Below are 8776 nucleotides of genomic sequence, written 5' to 3' on the forward strand. Positions count from 1 at the left end.
ACATTATTATGCAAAAAAAAAGTAGCAATGAGCTGGAATCGGCATTTCATAGTAGTCATAATATTTGACTGGGACATGGTTCAGGTTCATTAAATTAAGAATTCTCATTTAGTAAATATCATTTGGTGAACAAACTCATTTGGTATTCACCAAATGATATTTACGGTTTCAAAAGTTTTATGTACTTGTCAAGGTAAAAAAACTAAAGCTGCTAAAAGCGAGAATGAGATACGATTGAAATAAGCTGTGACTGGTATCAGCAAACGCTCTTTCTTTAATTTCAGCTCTAATTCTTACTTTACTTTTAGTCCATTCATAAAACTTCATAAAATCATTATAAGAGATAGCGTGGAAGTTTACTAGACGGGCCGAGTAACTTTTCAAATGTAAAATTTTAGAAAGCATTGATAATCTACCCTAACAGACAACATTTAACAAAATGTGATGAAGTATAACTCACAAATTTTTATCAAGAGATAAAGAAAGAACATTTAAATTAAATAATAATTTATTTCCAAACTAAATTTCCACGACTGACAAGATTTTCTTCAGATTCATTGGTCTTCTGGATGCACTCACTTTTTTTCAGTGATATGAACATCATTTTAAATAAAACTTCTCCTTGTGATACGATCTAAATAGTCTTTTTTGTTATTAAAGCGCTATTCAAATCCATGTACCATTTAACTGAAGCAGCGGTTATCTAATGAAACAACATCTAATGAATTAGGCATTTGGCTTAGCACATTTCATCTAAGTAATTCTAAAGTTTCTTAGACCAGTTTTGTTATATGAAGACGAGCAAATTGCAAAAGAATCACCTATTAGTCCATTCTAATTGATGACCATACTGGAAAAACGATCAAGCTACATTTTTGCTTTTTTTGGGTTTTTGCCCCTGTTATAATCGGCTGCAGTCTAACTATATAATAATTGACTATATAACTAGAAAACCAATCAAATTACACAGATATTTAGCTTAACAAATAAGTGAGCTATGGTGTGAGCTATGGTGTTTTAAAGTTTAAAATCTAATATACTCAAAACAATAAAAATGTAGCTTGATCGTTTTTCCAGTGTGGTCTTCAATTGTTTTGCTTTGAATACACAATTCAATCCAATTAGTAATGTTCATCAGTGATAGTTTGACCAAGTTTATATAATTCATAATGCACCACGACCTTCTGATCCAAAAAAATGGCCTATCAAACTTTCTTTTCTTTAACCCATTTCAAGAGATTGCGTATTGGAATAGATTTTACTGGTTTAGCATTTTTGGCTGCATTCCCTTTTGTTAGCAAACTTTTTTTTCTCTATGTAATATAGGGAAAAAGATGTCAATGATGACGAAAATCTGACCCGAGCAGATCTTTTTCTTCCTTCTTCTTTTAGCCCTTCACACCATATACTTTTTGTTAAAGAGAAGAAGGCAAGAAAGTACAGAAGGCAAGAAAGTGTAGAAAGCAAACAAGTTTAAAATCAAGATAAAAGGGAGACCATTGATATCATTTGCGTCGTCTTCAATGAAGATGACGTAAATGACGATATAACATTTTTACTTTATAATTGTTTCCTTTAGGTGATTGCTTTATTTTTTTGATTAACCAATTTATTTTTATAAAATTGAAATAAAAAAAAAACAAAAAAACAAAAACAAATAAAACGCACTTAAAAAAACTAAAATTTCAAGAAGTAAACTGCATCTCCCTTTTTTATTCAACTAAAAATTTCAAAAAAAATAAATAGTACTAAAGTTATATATGGTTATAATAAGAAAAGTATTCAAAATGAAAATTTAAAGTATTTTATCAAAATAGCAGAAGAGAACAATTGTTAGTTTTGTAAGATTACTTTTAGTTTTATAAGTTTGTGTTTGTATATCAAAATCAAAACACTGTAATATCATGATCATCAGTACTAATCTTTAAACTGCTATGAAAATCAAAAATGTTAGTCTTGGAAGATATTTCATGAAATGTTAAAAATTCTTATTTTTCATTGATTTCATTGATAGTTGTTGATGCTTACATAGAACTTAGTTTATAGAACTTTTTTTGAATTCTGCACAAAAATCAATTTTGTTTGTTGTAGCTTAAAGTTTAAAGTAAAAGTAGCTTTTAGCTTTTCTAACAAAAAAGACAAAGAAGGTGCTTTAGGGAAGCAGAAAATAACAGAAAGGCTTCGTTTGGATGAACTTACTGAAAGGCTTAAGTTTAATTTTAATGCTGCAAGTAAAATAACATTTCTTGTTGATCAAAAGATGGCTGTTAGATTTCTTTTGTAACACTGTTAGACGGATAATTTTTAGAATCCTGTTTTTTTTAGGTTTTCATGTTCTGCTACAAAATTTTTAAACTATTCAAATATTTAATTATTATACATCATTGTAAAGAGCTTTAAATCAGTATTACAATGGTGAAAATTTCATAAAAAAACTAATGATTCTGCTAAAAGTTATGCCCATTTAAGTGACAAAAATTAATTATAAGGAATGCTTAAGAAAACTGCAACCAACTTAAAAAATTAGCGTTTGGCTTACGGTGGTTTTATAATAGAACTTAATTGTTTAGTTTTTAGCGCATTAATTTTCCTCGGTTATATTTTTATTCAACTAATAGCAGTATATGGTCTTGTGTGTGTGTGTAAATTATGTTTTGAATATTTTTAAAAAATCACCAATATTTTAAATAAAGTTTCATTTTTCTAAAAAAACAATTTTTTAATGAATAAAAAAGTCAAATATACAAAAGGCTCATAATCGTGAATCCCCCCCCCCCCAACTTCTACAACAGAAGAATATTTGGTACCTTTACTGCGTGCAAAAATAGAATATGAGCGTGTCATTATTTTTTAATGAAATTTGACAGGTACATAGAAAATAGATATATAAAATTGATTCAAAAGTTAGAAAAAAAAACCATCATCCCTTCAATGTCAATTCACTACCAGAATAGAAATAAAGTTTTCAATAGCAATGAATTCACTAAAAACGTTAGTAACTGCAAAAAAAACCAATAAACTTACAACACTCTACTTTAAAAATATTATCTAAGTCAATATAAAATTCTAAAAAAAAGACGAGAAAAATCCATCCTTGCAACACCAACCTCGAGCACGCGGTGAAAAAATGGTCACAGATTTTATCTTTAAAATCGGTGCCGTAAATCGCAGATACGCACTTACCTATAATAGTAGGGGTGGGAGTGAAAGCAAGTTTTAGTCTAACTAAAATTAGTCGACTATCTTTTTAGTCTAACTAAAGTTAGTCGACTAGCTTTTTAGTCTAACTAAAATTAGTTGACTAAAACAAGATTTAGTGCTAAAAAAAAAACTGAATAACCTATACCATGAAATTATATGAACATAATATGAATTATGACAAATTAATTAATTTAAAGACATTCATCAAAGTTTACTTTTTTGTACGTAGTATAATTTGTGATAAGTAGGTAATAAAATTGTTTTGTTTGTACCTAGTAGTGCCCCATATTTTCTTTTATTTAATTAAATAAAAGTTGGTTTGTTAGCAGAACAACTCCGTCAAAAACAGCTGATATTTTATAACGAAAACATAATTAGTTATTAGCATTTTAATAATAATTTTTAAAAGAAAAACAAAATTGAGAGTTGAACAAAATATATGTTCAATTACACAATATAGAAATGATAAAAAATATTAATTGCCTAACTGTTTCAATCTTATTGTTGTCATTGTAAATATCTGCGTTTTTATGGGTGTAGAACGAATTAAATTAGGTATTATTACTTCAAAAAATCATTGCATGTATTAAATAAAGGAAATCTGAAAATGCTTCTTCACATAACACACCTTTCAAAAACATGGCACCGTTTTTTTTTTATATAATTTGATTTCACATGTGTTTTATAATTTATAATTCCCTTTAATTAGAAATTGAAAAATCCAGATCTGAACCGCTTTTTATTGAAATTTAATACAAGTACTTGATAATAACGGGGGACTAATTAGATTAGTTTTATTGCAAAACTCTACAGGTATATTGCCCTTAAAAAGATAATCTTATTTTTGTTGATATCTCCTTAACGATTATCTCAATCGTGGAGATATTTTGTATAGTATTATCTGCTAGATATATGCATCTTACAATCTAAGGAAAACTGGAATTACTTTATTATTTTTCAAAATAATTAGAAAAATCATGTATTTTGAGCCAAATACTTCATTTCTTAATAACCATCAAGAACATCATTTTCTTAAATAATTTCAGTATTTTTATATTTTTTTCTTCTCTTTATATCATAAAGTTTATTTTGACATAGTAACAATTCTTATATCTTACGATTTCAATTAGCAGCTACTTATTTTAGTGCAAACTGAAAAAAAAAAATTGGTGAAAGATGTCAAAAAATGATTCGGCAAAATCGTGAATGTGTCACAATAAATTTAATGGTGTCATTATCAGGTACATTATACTTAAAACACATTTTAAACTTTAAAATTTACTTTTGACAAATATTATACTTATATTTTATATTCTAATTAAATTATCAAATTTGAAAGTAAATTTACTTTAGGCAGAGGCGAACAGAGATTTCATAATGTCCATGGCAGATCATAAAAATTTACTGAATACTCTCCATCCTTTTACTACCAAAATAAAGTTCCCCCACCGTCTGTTCACCCCTGACTTGAATAAATTTTATTACTTAAAACAGCAGACACATTTTTTTAAAAATTTTTTATTATTTAGGTGAAAAATGCATTTGCCATGTAATATTTGGTATTCAAGGAATTACTAGTCAGATGGCTCCGCTGAGTGCTGTTCAAAATATTCCTAACTTATTAGTTTCGACAACAGAGAATGGATCACAATATCACAAATCCTTACTTGTATTTTATAAATTATTCGACAGACATTTGATTGCAAAAAAAATACTTCACCCTGTTGTTGTACTGAGCGATGGTCACAGTTCTCGCTTCCATTATACCTTACTTCGATTTCTTAGAGAAAAAGAAATACATTTATATATATCACTTCCAGACACTACTGGGGTAACACAACTACTTGATCAAATTAGCAAGGCACTTCATGAAGACTATGCTAATTCAAAAGAAAACCTGTTCAATCAATATCAAATAATTAATAGAGAAGCTTTTATGTTGTCTCTTGCAAGTATGTAGGACAAGTGGGATACGCCAGAATCGATACAAAAAGCTGGTAAGAAGGTTGGTATTACTAATAAAAGTTTAAATGTTGCATTTATTCAAAGTGATAAATTCCACCAAGCTTCTATGTAGCCGAGGAAGCTGCTTCGCCTAACGTTACTGATATTTCAACAATTCTAAATAGCAAAATAAGTTCTCCTATATCTATGAAACGAAAAAATAGTCAAATGTATTGGAAAGAGAAAGCTTCAAACTGGAAAGAAAAATGTTTGTCATTGCAGACCATCATTACAGACTTACATGAAAAAAGTATCAATCTTAATGAAATACCAGGTCTTTTGACAATCTAAAAAATAAAGTCAACTCAAAGCAATGGTATGCACAAAGCAACTACAAGGGTAACTCAAGTTCATGGCTCCATGGAAGGTCAAGATGTGCTAAAACTCGTAGAATCTATTAACAACTCAAAAGAAAAGAAAGTGAAAGAGACAAAAGATAGAAAACAAAAAAAGAGTGAAGAAACTGAGTTGTTCTATAGATGCAAGGAAAAATGTATTTCAGACAATAGCATTTGCAAAGCAGCAAAGCTAAAACATGTGTCGAATTGTTATGAAATCAGTGGTAAATCAAAGTGCATCGTGGATGGTAAAAGACCAATTATGATTTTACCTAAATGTTTATCAAAAAAAAGAACCGTTGCAAAGAATTTATTTAGAAAGTCTAATGATAAAGAAAACAGTACTGAAGATTCGGAATCAAATAGATTTCATTATTGATAATCTTTTTTATTATTCATTATAAATTAAAGTGTTTTGTTTGTTGTTTTTGAGACTTTACTCCTTCAGAAATATAAAAAGTTGGAAAAAAAGTTAAAAATATATGGTGCCCTTAAAAAGACAAAAATATTAACATTTTGGCCGTGCTTTTTTAAGCAGCTAAAACTATATGTTCCTATTAAACAAGTGAAAAACAATTACTATTCTTATAAGGGCCCTACTCATAGCCTCTTTTTAGACTCTTGTTTACGGACTTTAGTTAAATATTTTTCGTTTTATGTTAAATATTAGTCATTTTGTGTTCTCAAATTTTTTTAAAAACAATCTTTCGGAACAAAATTTAAAAAAATTTTAAATTTCTGCACTATAACTTGACTTTTTTCTGAAAGTTATATGGTCTGTTTATATTTTTGAATTCCCCAACTTTTGTTTAATGCTTTTCAAGATAAGTTATAGGCAATTTAATTTTTTTGCCTTTTTAAGGGCACTATACCTGTAAGTGTATATGTCGCAAACCTTTCTCCAAAAACTTGAGAAACTCTGAAAATCAACCATGAAAAAGATATCCTGGAGATGTAAATTGAAACTTACAGCAATTTGTTATTTAAAAAATGGCGCTCTAACCAATTCACAACTAACACAAAATTTTAAAAAAGTTTATTTTGGGTAAAAGTAACAATATGTTTTTCGCAAATTAAAATGTTAGTCGACTAATTTTAGTTAGATTAAATAGTGAGTCGACTAAATTTAGTTAGACTAAAAAATTAGTCGGCTAATTTTAGTTATGGTTTTATTAGTTAAGTTAGTTACAATTTTTAGTTTTGGTCACAGCACTACAATATAAGCGAAGATATTTTGATGTTCTTTGTAGTTCTACAAGTCGAGGATAAGATTAAAGTGCGATTGCGCTTTTTTTAAAATTTCACTAATCTATATTCATAAAAAAAAAGGTAAATGAGTTTTAATTTAATAGAAAACTTTTTTTAGACATTTATACTTAAACGTAATATGTTTGCAAAACGTAAAGAAAAAACGAAAAATTGTATTTACGTGAAAAATTCTTTTATCTCTTCGAAGAATTTGAAAAATTTTTTTCAATCTACAAGCAATGATTGTTAATGAAAAACATCTAAATGTTGAAGCTGTTATCATAAGCGTGCAATTTTTCTTAATCTTTTTTAGCGTTAAAGTGCTACTGACACTTCCTATGGGAAACACTAGTATTGATACAGAAATCCTAAAACAAAAAGCCATAATTGATGAGTTGGATAATTTGAAGAGATTTAACCAAAAATTAAAAGAAAAAATGGTGTTTAAAAGAATTTTAGAAAAAAAAAACATTGCTAAAAATCAATTTAAGTTACAAAAAAAAAAAAAATTGAGGGCTGAAGCAGAGTTAACTGCGCTAGAGCTCCTAAAGAATGAAAAAGGAGAAATGCTCGCAGATGAAAACAAAAATGTCAGCCTTTTTTTTGTTCAACGACGATCTCAATTAAACAAAACCAAACAAAGGAAGAAAAATTGAGGAAATTGGAACTCAAACAGTTGAAAAAAGAATACAAGTTAACAAAACTGACTTTGAAAAACTGAACTAAAGAGAAAAATTAAACAAATTAAAGTTACGGACAGCGTCACAGATAGATGGATTCATTACGAACAAGCTTGTTTAAAATACCTACATAAAATTTTAGCTGGAGCATCGAAATAAGGAAGAACTTTTTCAGTGGAACAGATTAAAGAATTCATATTAAAAAGAAAAACGCATTAAGAAGCTAAACTTGTATCTCAACATAGAAAACGCGTTGCAAAAATTAAAAACTAGGTTTAAAATCAGAACAAAACAAGGTTCAAATCATTTAACTTTTGGCTGCAATTTGCTGACTCTATTTATTCAATCTAGAATAGTTGAGAAGTTTGTCATAGTTATACTTTAATTATTTGACGGATCATTTAGCAGACATTTGGCAATGGTTGTCTCTGACTTCTGATTCCTTTGCTTAGAAATAAACCGCAAACCCATTTGAAACTCAATATAGCTATTGGGTAATTAAGGTTACATCAGTTCCTAGAGCATCACTAGAAGCTCAAGAGACCAATGCAACCAAAGAACTACCTATAGGCAATGTTGCTAATACACTACAAGAGGTTACAGGAACAACACCTCGTAACAGTATTTAAAATTAGTAAAACTACATTTAATGATTTTTTTTAATTTTAATTCTTTAACATTAAAAAACCAAGAAAACTTATTTCAAAAAATAAGTTTTTTAAAAAAATTGTTTCCAAGTAATCAATTTAATAATGAAGTTGACTTTGTTCCACAATTGCACTTAAAAAGTAAATTGAATTTTTTGAAATTTAACATTTAAATAATTTCTTTAATAGGCTAATTTTTTAAAATCACTTTATTTCTTTCAACCTTTTTAAAAATTTGTTTCATAGTCCAGTTTTTCCTTCATAAACAACTCTCTTTAATTATTTTCTTTCGTATTTCTGTAAAGCCTTATAAAATGGACATCGGTCACCACTAAGAGCTCTCAACGCCGCCATCTTGAGAGTTCAATTTTGGCTTCAACCATTTTTGAAAAAAACAATAGAACACGCTATCCAGTTATTTTTTGAGATCAGTGGCTCGACTCAATCTTAGTTAAAAATGGGCCAAGAAATTATAAAGCAACATTACTATGGTTGAATGACAATATCTCGTAACTCACAAAAAATTCAAAGATGAGCTAAATATGCAAAAGTGCGTTGAATTTAATGCTGCATCTATCTGCAAAATCTCTTAAACCATTGATTACTATACGTGGGTCAAATAGAACAAATGCAATTAGTCTTAAATTATGGTAATTTA

Source organism: Hydra viridissima, unplaced genomic scaffold (assembly GCF_058129835.1).
Source record: "Hydra viridissima isolate aposymbiotic clone 2 unplaced genomic scaffold, HvirCarnegie_v1 scaffold_1, whole genome shotgun sequence".
Taxonomy (NCBI): Eukaryota; Metazoa; Cnidaria; class Hydrozoa; order Anthoathecata; family Hydridae; genus Hydra; species Hydra viridissima.